The following is a 15,327-nucleotide window of genomic DNA, read 5'->3' as shown; positions in this document are numbered from 1 at the left end:
CTTTGAAGTCAGCCATAATTTGTTGCACTTGGCGTAGTACAGCCTTTCCTAGCGCCGCTATCTTTGCCTCTATCTTTGCCTTAAGTCTCACTTACAGTTGTTCGAGTTCAGTTTCAAATTTGGTTTCGTTCTGTTTGATACTGGCTTCGATTTTCTGTCCAAATTCCTCCTGTCTTTCTTGGAGCGTCGTGGCTGGCTTGGGCTTCTTTATTCCTGTTTCAATTGGAGCGTTCTCGGTTTTACGTTTAATGGGGGGGAGTATTACGTCTTCTTCCATTGCTGCGTCTTTTTCCTCTGTTATAACTCGCGAGGTTTCCTCGTTGCGTGGCACTTTGGCATACAACGGGTCATCTTCCGATTCTTTCCTGAGGATTCGCTTGGCGTTGGTGACGCAGCACTCTAAGCGATTGATCCCATAGTCGGTGACCTTGAAGCCGTCACGTGGGCGCACTATTATCTTGTGCTGTGCCTTTGGCAAATTGGGCATCCTGTTTGCCGCCATGATTTGGCTTGCTCTCTGTCGCTTGCTCCACCTGTTATTGACTGTGTTCTCGCTTGAGAAGCGCGCTGCCTGATCCTTGGCTCCGTGCGATTTGGTCTGCTCGTTGGCCCATCCTCCTTTCTTCACAACGCGCCGACCTGCTCCGTCCTCGCGCTCTTCTCTCGTGATATTCTCTCCTTCCACGCTCACCGTTGCCATCTTGCAGCGCTAACCCGAAAAGAGGCGACCTTGCGGGGGCTGAAGCCTCCATGCAGCTCCGTTGGGTCAGGCTTAGCGGCAGTGTCGGCGTGGCGTTATATGACAGCGGTCGATGGAGAAGAAAAAGTAGAAGCAAAGTGCGGATGCGTGTCGCGTAGGTGGATCATATTGGCCCTGGTGGAATTCTGACTGCGAGCGAGATTTCAGACTTAGAAAAGCTGCGTGGAAAAAACTTGCATACAACCAATGTCCTGTTAATTGGGCTGATTATACATATATAGCTACTACATTTAAACGAACAGTCTCAAAAGCAAAGGAGCATTATGATTCCAGGCACTAGACATGACTTTAGAAGTCTAGCAATAAAAGAGCCCTGTTTATATTTCTTCAATCTCGTAAAGTTATATCGGCGCCCGTAAATGTCGAATCTAGCTGTCGTACACTCTAAAAACTAAGGGAGTGCCGGGCACTCTCTTTGAGGGAGTAGCTGCTTGTCCCATATTTCACTCTCTTTTCGAGAGTAGATCGACCCTCTTTGAGAGAGAGTAGGTCAACTCCTCCTGACAGAGTTTTGTTACTCCACCGCAAGGGATTGCTAGTACTCTTCCGCAGAGTGATAATACTCTTCCCACAGGGAGTGCTAGTACTCTCCCCGCAGGGTTAATAGTACACCGCCAGACCGAGTACTTCTACTCCCCCAAACAGAGTGCTTGTACTCCTTCAGAACAGAGTGCTAGTACTCTTCCCAATACCCTCTTAGCCAAGTCCTGATCACGCATGCAGGCAGGAAATCAGATCAAATTAGGGCCGCTGATATACTGTTCCCTAGGCGGCTCCTCAGAGACACTGGCCCGATTCCAAGCGGCCTTCAGAATAGGCGTGAGCAAAGTTATGCAGGATTTTAAAGTCATTTTTTCCTGGCTATTTGCTGCCTACCGTGAGGCGTGACTGCTCTGAAGCGGCCGATGCGTATGCGTCACGAACGCCACCACTAAGGAGAAAAAAAAAAGCGATTTAACACTTAATCTGCAAATATCTTCGCAAATTTCACAATCAGGAGTCACACAATCTAATTAGAATACAATTGTCAAGGGAATCACATACTTATCAAGCATCACAATGCTCTATACATCATGTGAATTCGAACCAGCGTACACTCGCATTTGTACAATTCAAAACACACATCGTAACCATTACACCACAGCGCCGCCACGCCCAGTCGTGTTCTTTTAGAGCTTATATATATACCAAACGTATTTGATGAATCGGCTGTGGTGGGTGGGGTTTCTCTGCAGTGTGCTGTGCTGTTGTGTACTGGAATACGTGTGCGTTTGCATCATTTCCATTCCTTGCTACGACTAACGAAGGAAGACAGCGTAGACGACAACGTGAGAACTATTCACGGCTTGTCGTCACCGCAGGAAAATAACAAATGTGCCGTTCAGCTCATGATCGAGTGCTTCTCCAGTCCATGTTCTCCAAAATACGCGGATACAAAGTATTGCGCCAACCATCCACGTATGTGAATTTAATTCGCGCGTATACTGGTGAGCAACTGCGACGCCAGTACCAGGCATTTCGACGTGCCTCACGCTGCCGTGTAGACGTTCTTTTCAAGTGCATTAGTTTAGAGTTTGGTTCAGTCCGCTGTGAGCTGTTGTCCTGCATTAGCAGCGGATCGTTAGCGTTTTGAAGCGCATGCATTCCAGCATTTGGAGACTGCTTATGCCGATAGCCGCGTCAAATGCATTGGCACGCATGTTTAAATGACTAATGTGTCCACTTGTTACGCGTGCACTGCTCGTATCCTGTGGCAGTGCTCGTTCTAAAAGCTTCGAAGACCATCTACACTCATGCGTGTGTTCAATTTATATATGCACAGGATGGACTTGCCGGCTAATTGGTTGAGCATTTTAGAAGAAACAGCGCAACACAAGGACGACGCAAAAACATGCCACACCACGAAGCGCTGGTGTGGTTGATGCTTTTTTTCGTCCTTGTGTTTGCGCTGTTTCTTCTTCCACGATACACGCACACCACAGGTACGCGAAAGTTTAGGAGCATAAGTGGTTAACTCTGTTTTCCCCGTTTTCTCTCAGTGTCAATGGCACAGTGCGTTGCCCGGAATTGTGCACGCTTACCCCCATATGCAGAAATGCATCATAACTTGAAGCCCATGCTTGACTTGATCTAAACGACGCAAGTCGTGAACGCACCAAAAGAAAGGCAGTGAGCGTCTTGGTGGACGTTCGCACCAGGCGTCGTTTATATCAAGTCAAGCATGAGCTTTGTATTAAGATACATTTCTGAATACGGGGGCTAGACATCTGCTTCTTCCAGAAAATGTCGAAAAAACGCCCGCCAAAACCAGGCGCATTCGTAAACTTAACTAGGCAATACGAAGCTCCATAGAAAAAAAGAAGAGTGGTATTAAAAGCTTTCAGTATTTTTCTTTACTCCCAAATAGTTGCGCTCTCGTGGCTTCACTGTACAGAGATAGTGCAGCGTTAGCTAGAAAGCATGAATTTCCTAACTCCATGCCAAAATAAGCTTGTAAAATTATTTAGGTGCTAGAATCCAGGGTTTGTAGCGATCCTTGAAAATCTTTTATTTCTAAAATGCCATTTTCAAGGCATTGAAAACCCTTGAATTTTTAGAAGTACTGGAAAGTCCTTAAACTTGTACACTTGGCTAGACTTAGCAGACATTGCCAAGCGCTTTTTTTCCCTTCTGTGACACTCTTTCGCATGTCACAGAAAATTGTCTCTGGAGGTAATAGAAGGAAAGCGACATCCTTAAAGTTGAAATTACAAAGGAGCTGCAGATACCAGTTTTATGCACATGGAACCGGCGACAAATGTGCTTGGAGGAGCAGAAGCAGGAAGCTCAACAGTCGAGGCATTCGAAGAGAAGCCGTGAAGAGTAAATTGAGAGCGACAGACACAATAAAAAGAAATTAGAAATGACTATTGCTTATTTGATGGTGAAAAAAGCTGAGGCGACAGATGACATCACATACACTGTCAAACCAAACAGTATTCAAAAACTGCAAATGTTGCAGGTCCAAGTAGTTAATTGTGCTATTGCAGAAAAACTTTGAGCGCTTTCTTGAAATGCTTCCTTGTGTGCGTTTAGTGGTGGGCGGTGAAAGGCAAATTAGCAGTCTTTCAAATGCTTGAAATCACTGAAATGCGATTTGTTTTGTTTTCTTTTGTTTGCATTAAAGTTAACGGTGTTCTTGAACAAGTTATTGCCTGTCCAAACTACTACACACATTGCACGAGGTCCTTGAAGTTACTGTGTCGGGGCCTCGAAAGTCCTTGAAAACCATTGAATTTTTTTCTTCAATATTGCTACGAACCCAGTAGAACAACTGTCATGGAGTAAAAACCTTGGCTGAACAGGGGCTTATACGCAGAGCACAGGAAGACTAGAAATGCAGTAGTAGGCATGGAGGGCCCTGAAAAAAATGTGCCACATCCGCTCGTCTGCCTTATGTTTCTGCACTGACTGTCGCATTTTTAATAGAAGTGCACTTTCTGTTCTACTCCAATAAACGCAACATTACGAACTCCAGTGTGGGGCAGTCCTTCAGCCAGTGCAGAACTTTTTCTGTGCATCCGAGTCAGCTCTGTCATTTTTCCAGCATTGTAGTAGAAGATTTGTTAAACTGGTTTAGCAGAATATGAGCAGTATACTCTTAAATTAGCTGTTTATTTGTATGCACAAGTGCAGGTCCTCAGTTTGGTTGCATGACAAATTGCCATACCTCAATAGATACAAGAAACAATTTTATTACAGTTTAATAAAATCCAAACAGTAATAATCACAACAATATAATGACATACATTTCTTTTGGTACGTATACAGCCCATGTCTTGGCAGTGTATAAATTCAACTATACACCGCAAGTACTGTGTCCTGACCACTATTATTCACATGTGTAAAACCATCACAGCAATTCAACAAATATCACAGTAATTAGTGACATACACTTTGTAACTGCTTTACATGAGCATAATGTATACAAATGGTCCCTGTGTACCTACACATGACTAGTGCCACACGAGTACTATTACTCACAGGTGTAAAACCAACAAAGCAGTTCTTTAAAAAATATCACAGCGCTTAGTGACGTACATGCTGTAACTCCCTTGTAAAAGCTTAATACAAACACGTGAGCACACAGAAAGCTAGCAGTGGGCATACATGGGAATACCACCGCCTCAATACTAATTCACAAGTGTAAAACCAACCAAGCAGTTCTTTAAAGAATATCACAATGCTTAGTGACATACATTTTCTAACTAGCTTATATAAGCTTTATACAAACATGAGAACATACACAAAGCTAGCGGTGCACCCGCATAGAAGTGCGGCCATCTGAACACGATTATTTGCAAGTGTAAGCTCAACAGAACAGTTCGTTATAGTGCCGCACATTTTGTAACTGCCTTATACAAGCTTAGTGCAAGCACAAGAATGCAGAAAAATATAAATTAAAAACTTGCTCTATGCATACACAAACAGATCAACACAAATGGTAAACACCGCTTTGAAGACAAATGTGACTGTGGCAAAGCGCAGTGCTGTGCCGGTTGAAATTGCCACCCACAAAAGTATTGAGCAATGCTTAAACCACAGGCAATAAAGTGCTGAAAGACTGCGTCTCTAACGTAACTATTTTATTTCAAATTTCTTGAATATAGGGCTCGCTTGCAGATAAGGCATCTGATCCAACTGACCTGATTTTACACCTGCTACATGCATACAATGCACTCAGATATAACTGGTAATAATAATTATAAAAGGCATTTAAAAACTTGATAGTATGATGAAGATGCATGACTAGAAAAGTTCTGTCCCCCTCGTACTTGTTAAAAAGGTGTAAGTACGACACGTTCTTTTTTTCCTCAATTTTTGCATTAATGGACAGCCGGGAACCTCGAACCGACACAAAAAAAAAAGATACTGCTATGTTAATAGTGTTATGAATAATTTTTTGTGAAAGCTTTTTTACAGACAACTTGCAGTCTCGTTTCTGGAGGTTGAGCTGTATCTTGCAAAATAACTTGAAAAGTGGTCACATGGGAGCATGACACTATATCATAATGTTAGTTTCAGTTGACTCTCTTGCCCTACAAGTCGCTGCTCACTGTGGCCAGTGATGCAATAGCAGTGTCTGTGTGATTTTCATCACACTTCTGTCCTATGCCATTCTTACCAGAGTTGGCGGCACATAGATACCCAAATTTCGATAGTGTTGCTTTCTCAGGTGGTTGCTTTTGATTTGCTCAATATCAGTTGGCACTTCAGCTGCATCAAACTTCTTTTTTACCTCTTCAACAACAACATCAACAACAATCTTATGACACCTGTGTTGTCCTAGTTGCCTACAAAGACCAGTTAATCTAACAACACTGACAGTCTCTACTATCTTCTAATGGAGAAGATGCGTGTCCCACCATGTGTTCAACATTGTTGTGGCTATGTGGGCTGGCTGGGGAGGCAACAACTGTAATATGTTTTCATATGTTAAAGTGATGCTTGTACTGTGTTATAACACTTAACTTAGTCTTGCACTTGCTGCACAATAACACTGGCTCACAGTCGTGGTGAAAAGCTTTTGTATGTTGAGCAAATGAGTTGTATCCACTACAAAAAAAGTCAGTGATAGCACACATGTTGCTCTACCAGGCCTGGTGTGGTTCCTTCTGACACTGCTGCTGACGCGCTGCTGCTTGCCTCGTACACTGTTGCAGCTGCAGTAGACGTGGCAGTCTCTGTATCTATTGCTGCCGTGTCATCTGTCATGGTAACTTCCAAGTGGTACCGGGCTCACTTCTGCAACAGAGATGTTGTTTGCCCCTTGAGGGCTCTCATGATCAGGGCCACTAATTTCGTAGGCATTGTCTCCTGCATCGAAGAACCAATAAGAACAGCATGAATTAATAAACATAGCTCTAAAAAGTACGGACATCAAGACTTAACCACAAACTTTGCACATAAGTGACCGGGCTTAATGAATAATACTTGCAGGAGGAGTTACACAATTGTTTGTGTATATTACAGTAAAGCCTCATCAGAAGATATTCAAGAGGCACGGGAAACATGTCTCTCGAAACCAAAAATTTTGAGACACTGAGGAGCCAGACTAGATCACTTTATTATGCATCATCACTAAAGTATGTTTTGATATATCTGAAGGAATAAATGCTCAGGGTGGCTTAAAGGGCTCCTAAACCACTTCTCGACATTTTTTGAACATTTCAAGTAAACACGCGTATCGAAATCAGAATGCCGTCACGATCGACGAAGCCAAATGCCAGAGTGCGTAGCACTGCCGGAGCACCACAATATGAAGAAAATGACCCCGTGCGCCTCTCTGGACCTATCCTGCACCCCCCAGTTTGTCCTGACGTCACCAGGCTGTCTCTGATGATGTCACAAGTTTCCGGTGCTGTCGATTGGTCGAACGAAAGTGTACGACTGCCGGCAAGGCCTGCAAGCAAATACACACACTCCTTCTTCCTCGTCGCGTTGCGCGCGATGCCATTGTGGGCAGCCAATGGGGGCAAAGAAGAGAAACGCCAACAGAAGGGTCTCCCTATGAGGCTCTTCAACGCGAGTCACCATACAGTTCAGTTGTATTAGCGCCACCCCTCGCAGGACGACGGGCCAGCGCGGCAGCAACAGAGCTCGTTGGTGTTGGCCTGTCCCGTAACATTTGGAGGTGTACTAGGCAAGGAAAAGACGATACTGTCCATATGGCGTGTACCAGATGAAAGAGTAAAATGAGTGGGGACTACTTTTCGATAATCAAACACACGTAGCTCCACTATTACTGCACCGTTTCGAAAAATTCTTGTGGCTACCTGTTCATTGCCTTATTGTGTAGAACTGCAACACCGCAACTAAATTTCAACCTCGGTGGTTTAGGGGCCCTTTAAAGAAGACATTCACAGCTTTTTAGTGACTGTAGATTGTGTTAGCTTCCTTCCCAACTTCTGGAATTTAAACACTTCACTTTGCAAGCCTTGTTGCTCGCAGTACCTTTGAGGTGCTCTTAGACGCTCGTCAGCTTCAACTGCCGACACTTTCTGCCCTGCACTGTCCTCGTTGCCCTCCTTTTCTGGTTCATGCTAAAAGAGACATGCGCAATTGACTTGTGTAAGGATTGCGTGATCTTTACGCCCTTCGGAGCACACAAGGTGCACAAAGTGAATGTGTGTGGGTTGTGTCCCTTCGAAGTAGTGAATACTTAAAAAGTCATCCTTAGTAACAAAGGTGTCTCTTGTATACAGTATTGTTAACGTGGCAAACATCGGAAAACCAACCAAACCATTTTCAGATGTCTCTTACAACCAAGTGCATCTTGTAATGAGATTCTACTGTACTGAATATTTTTCAGCTATGGATCATCTGCATGTACATATAGTCACAAAGACATGTTGTGTGGAATGGCGAATCGGGAAACAGTTCGTACTCTTACTTTGTGTCCCTAACATAAGCAGCTGATAACAATATGATAAAAAAGCAGGCAATGAGGCTAGAATGGAACATAATCCTTCAGCTCTAAACAGTTTTTTGGGCCCACATCATTCCCTCATATGACATAAGGAAACAACTTGATTGCAGTAATGGCTGCATGTGATCTGAGTTGATTGAAACAAACTATACGTAAGGTTGTCCTGTATGTAATTTTATCAGAGTGCTTTTTAGATGTCCTGCTGGTGATCCTGGCTGCGCGATGCTTCTCATGCTTTTTGGCACGATTCCTTTTTTTCCACTCCACTTTTTTTTCAGATTTTCTCCCCTTTCCCTTCCCCCTTGTGTAAAATAGCACACTTGAAGTATCAAATCTGTTGAACTAACGTGTGTATCAAACCTGTTAACATGTGTGCTTCTCTGTGGTCTGTGTTGTATTTTTGCGCTGCACAATTCAATTCAAGATGAAAGATGGAACGTCCCTGCCTTTAGTTTAATTGTGTGTGTGTGTGTGTGTGTGTGTGTGTGTGTGTGTGTGTGTGTGTGTGTGTGTGTGTGTGTGTGTTTGTGTGTGTCTCTCTCATGTTTTGAAATATATGTACATTCAGGAGTGCCTGCATGCCCTTCTCTCCTGCTCCTGTGACGAAAAGGAGAGCCTGTTTATGTACCATAGTAAAAAATTCAAAGGTTTTCGCTGTGCCCATTACATCCCTTATCATATGGATCTGTCACAATACAGAGTAGCAGTGGTCCATAATACTAGCCCATCCCAACATAATTATAAATTAACACATACCGACATGCTGCGAAACAGCTGTTGCAAAGCCGCTGGTGAAGGCAATTTCCGCAGCACTGCAGTGGTACAGCCGAGTTCCACCTGTATAGTGACAAATCCATATGCGTGTTAGCAACTCAGTAGTTGCTGATGGTTTCATAAGCTTTACACTACACAATAAAGTAATCTAGACAACTTTGTTGGAACAAATGCACATAATTAGGACACCACTTAAACACTAACACGATTAATTGCCCCCAATCTCACTCACTAAGGGATAATATTACTGAAACATCGGTGGAGAGCTCAGATTAACACAGCCCATAAAGGACAAGCGTTCTTTGAGGAAAACAGCTATAACAGCGGTTAGTTTTCTTGATCATTTTATATGGTAGCTTTGATTTAAATGTCATGCAGTACTATAAAATACGAAGTGCCGCATTTCTAGCAGCAGAAGGCGTCGTCAGGCTCATGGTACAACAGATTTTTGCACTGTTTGTCAGTGAGCCGACACATACAAAGAAAACCGAATTCACACATACATATACAGTGTCAAGTTCACTTCTCCTTCTGAAAACGCAGCCACCAGTTCCAATGGTGCTGAAAGGAAAGGTTATATAAAGTGCGAGACTGCATGGAACTGCCACTTATGACTGTAAATGTATGGTCTGCTGATTGCAGAGGTAGTCACATGCTATTTCTAGTCTCTCTTAGAAGCATTACTAAAGAACAAATTAAAATCTATTCATAAGTCACGAATTTCATGCATCCACAGTTTGGCTAAATAACCTGTGAGAAAAAGACATGTTTACCTGGAATAGCAACCTTTTTTCCTGCTGCAAAACTTTCCTTCGAATTAATGAAATAACTTTACAGCGTCATAATGCGTTTCTCGCAACTACTTGCCGGCAGTGGCGAGTTAGTGTTTATATCCGACTCATTGGGCGACAATACTGCCAAACACAAATGCTTCACGAACACGAGAACACGTCCGTCGCAGAGAATAGCAACCATATATGCCTCTGTGAGACATGATCGCACCTTTGTGGTCAAAATGTACATTAGAACGACATCACCATCTCATTAAAAAAAAAAGCCTCCGTACAAGGCAGCTGCCAACTGCATAATGTGAAATTGCAACTGATGTCCACTTACTGGTGGCCTGTGTTTGAGTCACTTTTGGCAGTTGACTGGGTGCTGAGAAATGCACGTCCTGGGTTGTCCCTGCAAAACATACAGGGTTTTGTCAGATGTTGAAAATATATATATGCCGGCATTTCATCAGTCGCAAAACAAACGAGTAAACTAATAAACAACTGTAATGTAAACAGAGTACACATCATAAGATAGGCTGTCAACTGTTAATGCATTACGCAAAAAACCTAATGCATAGGGAAGACTATATGTATACACACGAAGCTGACACACAATTTAATTCGCTCTAGGTTTTTCCGTGCAGTATATTCAAATTATTATTTCTCATGGTTAGAGCAAAATTAGTGTAAATTACGAACTAAATTATCTACCCTGGAAACTTTTCTTCAATATGCACCTGTGCGCGCTTCGAACGAGCAGCGTTGTAAAATTTACGTACATGGCATTTAACATAGTTGCTGAACACGGATTTCCTTTGCCCTGTATCGTGTACAGTGAGCTACATATATCTGCCCCCCTCCCCCCTTTTTCGTACTAGCCATACTGCGTGCCACTGCACCTATACGCACGTCAATAAACCTCACGATACAGAAATAAAAAAAGCGCCAATCACCCATGCCTGCATGTTGTAGTGGGCCTAACCTAACCAAGCATGGGGTGTTGCTTTCTATAGTAAACACAGGCACCGTGCTCATTGCAAGTATGTATCATGTCGCTAAGCAAATATGCAATTTCATTGTACCACTATTTTTTTATCACATGGATATATGTGTTGAGAGGCAAGACAAAAAGCAGTCACTTCTCAGAACTAATCAGCTTTCTTAAAACACATTTTTAACTTTTCAATGACACTTGCTGCTATGTGTTTGTCTCCAGTGAGCATACTTGATTTGACTTTCCAATCAGAGACATTACATAAATATACCATGTTAAGATGACTGCCTGGAGCACGTGAGAATTTTCATCTTCGTGTAACATACTGTATCTTGATTTTGTTGACATTTGGTCAAATGGTACACCCAATATACCCACATACTAGTTTTCTTGTCCAAATAACATGCCAATGTATTTTGATTTTTTGGCATTGGCTCCTCCACACTACGTGAAGTCGCGCTGCACTAGCTCTTTCACATCCTCGTGTCCTTGCAGCTGCCTTCTTGCATTATATAAAGCGGGTGCCTGAAAAATATCGTATGCAAAAGTCAACACAAGGACATGCTGCAAAACAACATCAAGACAGTCAAGGCAATGGCAATAAAAAAGTCTTAGCTCTTAGTCTTCCTAGTGAAATGCATGCAAAACATCCAAATGACTGAAACAGTCAACTGCTAAACTAACTTCAATTTTTAGATTTAAGCAAAAAAACAAGCCACAGTTCATCCTTGTTTTTCATGAATGTTAGAATACTCCTGCTAATGAATAGAATATTGGTCATTTTCAGACGTCATAGGTCTGTCATGAGTCTGGTGTATCGCAAACACCACTTGTGACACATCCTAAGCACGTGCCCAGTGTGCCCCCCCACCCCCCCGCACCATGCCTGGTTGTGCCACTGCTGAAGCCATAATTTGAGGATTATAGCTGCAAACATGATGCTCAGTAGGGATGAAAATATTGTCCTTCAGCTCAATGGATATATGGATGTGCCTATAAAAAAGGGCAACAAGGCTTGTTATGGCAAGCTTACCCACATTTCAATACTAACAAGTTCACTGCGGCCTGCATCTAAGCTTACTAAAAGGCATGAACTTATTTTCATGCATGAGGTGCGCAGTGGAGTTCATTTTTGACAGACCCGACTACTGCTGCAGTTTGAAATCTAGCATTTTAGATTCTTGTAGGCATGTAAAAGTTGCAGTTAAACCGCAGTTATTAGTTTATTACACCAACCTATTGTTCTGTGTACGACAGAATGGTAACACGGAATTAAAGCAACATTTTATTTTGATATTTTATTTCTCTACTAAAAATATTCAAGCGATAAACACATCATAATCTGCCATGCTATAGCAAAATGCACACATTACGCTTGTAACACCCAGAGGAAGGCTGATTTAGCTGTTCATATGACATAACTCTGACACGCCAACTCATATTAGCAAATGCACAGGCATGTCCAAAACAATAAGCGTATGCAAAGCGCCCCTGCAATTGTAATTCCACACAGCAGCCGTTATATTCGATGCCGATGCGTAACTAGCTGCTCGACAATTCACCGAGTTCGTAGACATAAGCATCCTTTCAGTTTCGCACCGTGCACGAAAACCGCAACAGGAGACAAAACCAGACCTATAATCACACCATTTCAACATGAGCAAAAACAGTTCAGTCTTAGGGATAAACACTGTGAGAGCGATTTAGTGCGCGACGGCGACGAGCGACAAAACGGGCCGTCGCTTGAACAGATGGCTCGGTTCTGGAAATCTAGAAATCGTCGCTCGTCGCCCAGAAGTGCTATGAGCGACTAGCCAATAGCGCGAAGCCGGAACTGGATGTACATGTACATACATCGCTCAAATACTACCGATTGTCGCGCGGAACGAGCAAATGATTCAATTTTTATACGTGCAAGGATAAGAACGTACTGCAAGACCTCCGGAAATATTTTATGCTACTTTTTATAGTAAAATACATCAACGTAAATTACTAAAGCACGCGTCACGCGTGACTGCAGCCCTCATGCCGGCAACACCGGGGAGGCGTCGCTCAAAATCGTCGCTCGCACGGAGTACGACTTGTAGGCGACGAGCGAACGCGACAGCCATCTCCGTCGCGTCGCTTGTAGCTGCCGCGCGCAAGATCGCTTATATGGGGTTTATACTTTTTTCAGCATAAAACATGGATTCCTCATGCGTTTTCAGTAAGTTCAAGATAACGCGCCCAACTGACCTCTTGCAGCATGCAGCTGAATGCCTGCGGCAAAGTTTCTAACTAGCACTGGTGCTGCACGTAACTTCAGTGGTCGCAGATTCCCCCTGCGCGAGACACCGTAAAGCGCGCGGTTTATTTATAAAAAAAAAGCATGCTGCCAGCAAAATGACGGCTTCTGTTATATGATTCCTTAGTTCAACAGCGTTCCGTACATAGTAGACTGCCAAACTGAATAAATTCAAACACACAAAACGCACGCTAATCACGCTCCGCATAGGCTCGGAATCACGGGCTGGTGAACTAACCATTTTAAGCGTCCTCTCGCCTGGCGTCTTATTGAACATACCATAGTTCTGGCAGCGTTTGCGATTTTTAAAGCTCTTACGGACAACGGCAAAGTGATAAAATCACATGCAGTTATCGCGACGACTGGCTTTTTCGATTGACATCAAGAGACAGCGCGTACGCCTAGTCCTTTGTCAATCGCGTCGGCTAAGCGCAGCGACAACTTCCTGGCGATAGCATGACATATACGGAGAATGTGCACCTAAGTTAGAATTCACTTACCGTGGAGGATTTGTTGTTATATCCAAGGCATGACGAACGACTGTCGTGTTTTCGTGGCGACGCGAGATGGCTGCCACACGATCTCCCTCGGCTGGCCTTTGCTCGCTGGATGGATCTACTTTCTCCGGTGCTGTGTTGTTCCGAGATCTTGAGCGCCCGCGCGCGCGGTGGAGCCACTCCGAGTGAAAAAGTAGAGCGCTCGCTACGCGTTCCTTTGAACTGCGGCGGCCTGTTCTCTTAGAAGCAAAACGATGTGTTCTTTGCTCAGCGTGCATGAATGATACATTGCCATGTTCGGGGCCAGCCACCTACAGTTGAAGCAGAAGATTACGCTACGTTTTGTTTTCTATTGCCGCAAGAGTCTCTCTTTTCTATTGTCGCAAGAGTCTTTTCACTCTCTCTCTCTGAAGGGGAGAGTGAAAAGCACATTTCACTCTCTCCTTGGTGACAGAGTGAACAATGCATTTCACTCTCCTCGACATTTTGCGAGAGTAAAACGACGCTTTGAAGAGTGAACCGGCAGCTTCACTCCTGCGATACCCTTCCTAGTTTTTAGAGTGTACTATCAACAAAAGAATTATCAGAATCACTTGAGAAAATTTCTCAAGGACTTGCGCGACGTTTCAAACATAAATTGCCGATAGGACTAAAAAAATCTCCCTTGGGAGACGACTTTGTAACAGTAACAGCGACAGAGCTTGAAGGCATTATTAGTTCGTTAGCGGCGTCAGCCCCCGGTGCAGCCGGAACTACAACAGAAATGCTAAAAGTTTTATTTGATTAGGCGCTTCAGGACCTGCTAAACATAATAAATTTGTCTCTCGAGAATTCATGGGTGCCAAGAGAGTGGATAGTAGCTAAAATTATTCCACTATTAAAGAAAAAATCAGCTGGAGTTGACTTAGACAACATAATACCAATTTCTCTTACTTCCAGTGTCGTCAAATTAATAGAAAGGGTCCTTCACGGCCGTATAACAAATTTTATGCAGGAGGATACCCTGCATAAACCCTGCGGCCTGCCTCTCGTATGAGAGGCAGGCCGCGCAAATCAGTTCGTGCCTAATTTGTCAAATTTTTTCATCCACAGGAATGTTTTCTTCTTTATTTTCCTCTTTTTAAGAACGGGTGATGGTCACTGCACTAGGTTACTGAGGAAATGCCGGCCAATAACGCGCAATAACTACTCACAGGTATTTTTCAAATCCGAGCATTATTTGCAACCCTAACTCACGCAAATGAGCATTTTATACAACATGAAATTAAACTACACTGGAATGACCTTTGTGGAGCACAGCTACGAGGCATTGGTGTTACCTTTCGGCGAGTGGAGGCATAACGCGAAAATTTGGTCTTGCCCGAGGGTTCTCACATGCCGTAGATACTTGGCTACATTAAGTTGAACCGCTTATGCGACATCAAGGAAGTCTTGTGCCAACTTTTAGCCAAGTCCTGTCTCTGTTTTCCCATCTCTCGAGCTGTTTTTTACGTACGTACACATTGTTCGGTAGCGTTAGAAAGACTAAATTTTTGCCTTTTCCGTTGTAAAAAGGAAGCATATTACGTAGCAACAAGGGAACTAGCACCGCATCTTTAGGTCGCTTGCTGAGTGTAGGCGTCCTAATCAACGGCACAATAGTTACGTGTTACACCAGGAGCATTCACCTTGCCATTTCTAACAACCCTGAAGACTTCGTACTGAGAACGTGATGGTGTGACCTCTTGCCACAATTGGCCTAACAAAGTGCATTTACGCATCCTCAATAAAACTA

At 43.5% G+C, this 15,327-nt stretch overlaps 1 long non-coding RNA gene across 1 annotated transcript; it reads right to left on the bottom strand.

Annotated features, from left to right (window-relative positions):
- Nucleotides 1–4,474: 4,474 nt before the first annotated feature.
- LOC140216804 (uncharacterized) lies at nt 4,475–13,674 on the bottom strand. Its single transcript, XR_011893500.1, has 4 exons — nt 13,557–13,674; nt 10,119–10,187; nt 8,985–9,065; nt 4,475–6,616 (listed from the first exon to the last, which is right to left on the bottom strand). It is a non-coding gene; the product is annotated as an uncharacterized lncRNA (long non-coding RNA).
- Between the last annotated feature and the right edge of the window lie 1,653 nt (nt 13,675–15,327).

This window comes from Dermacentor andersoni, chromosome 1 (genome assembly GCF_023375885.2).
Source record: "Dermacentor andersoni chromosome 1, qqDerAnde1_hic_scaffold, whole genome shotgun sequence".
NCBI classification, from domain to species: Eukaryota; Metazoa; Arthropoda; class Arachnida; order Ixodida; family Ixodidae; genus Dermacentor; species Dermacentor andersoni.
The sequence above is the reverse complement of the archived record's forward strand: the minus strand, read 5'-3'. Positions and strand labels throughout refer to the sequence as shown.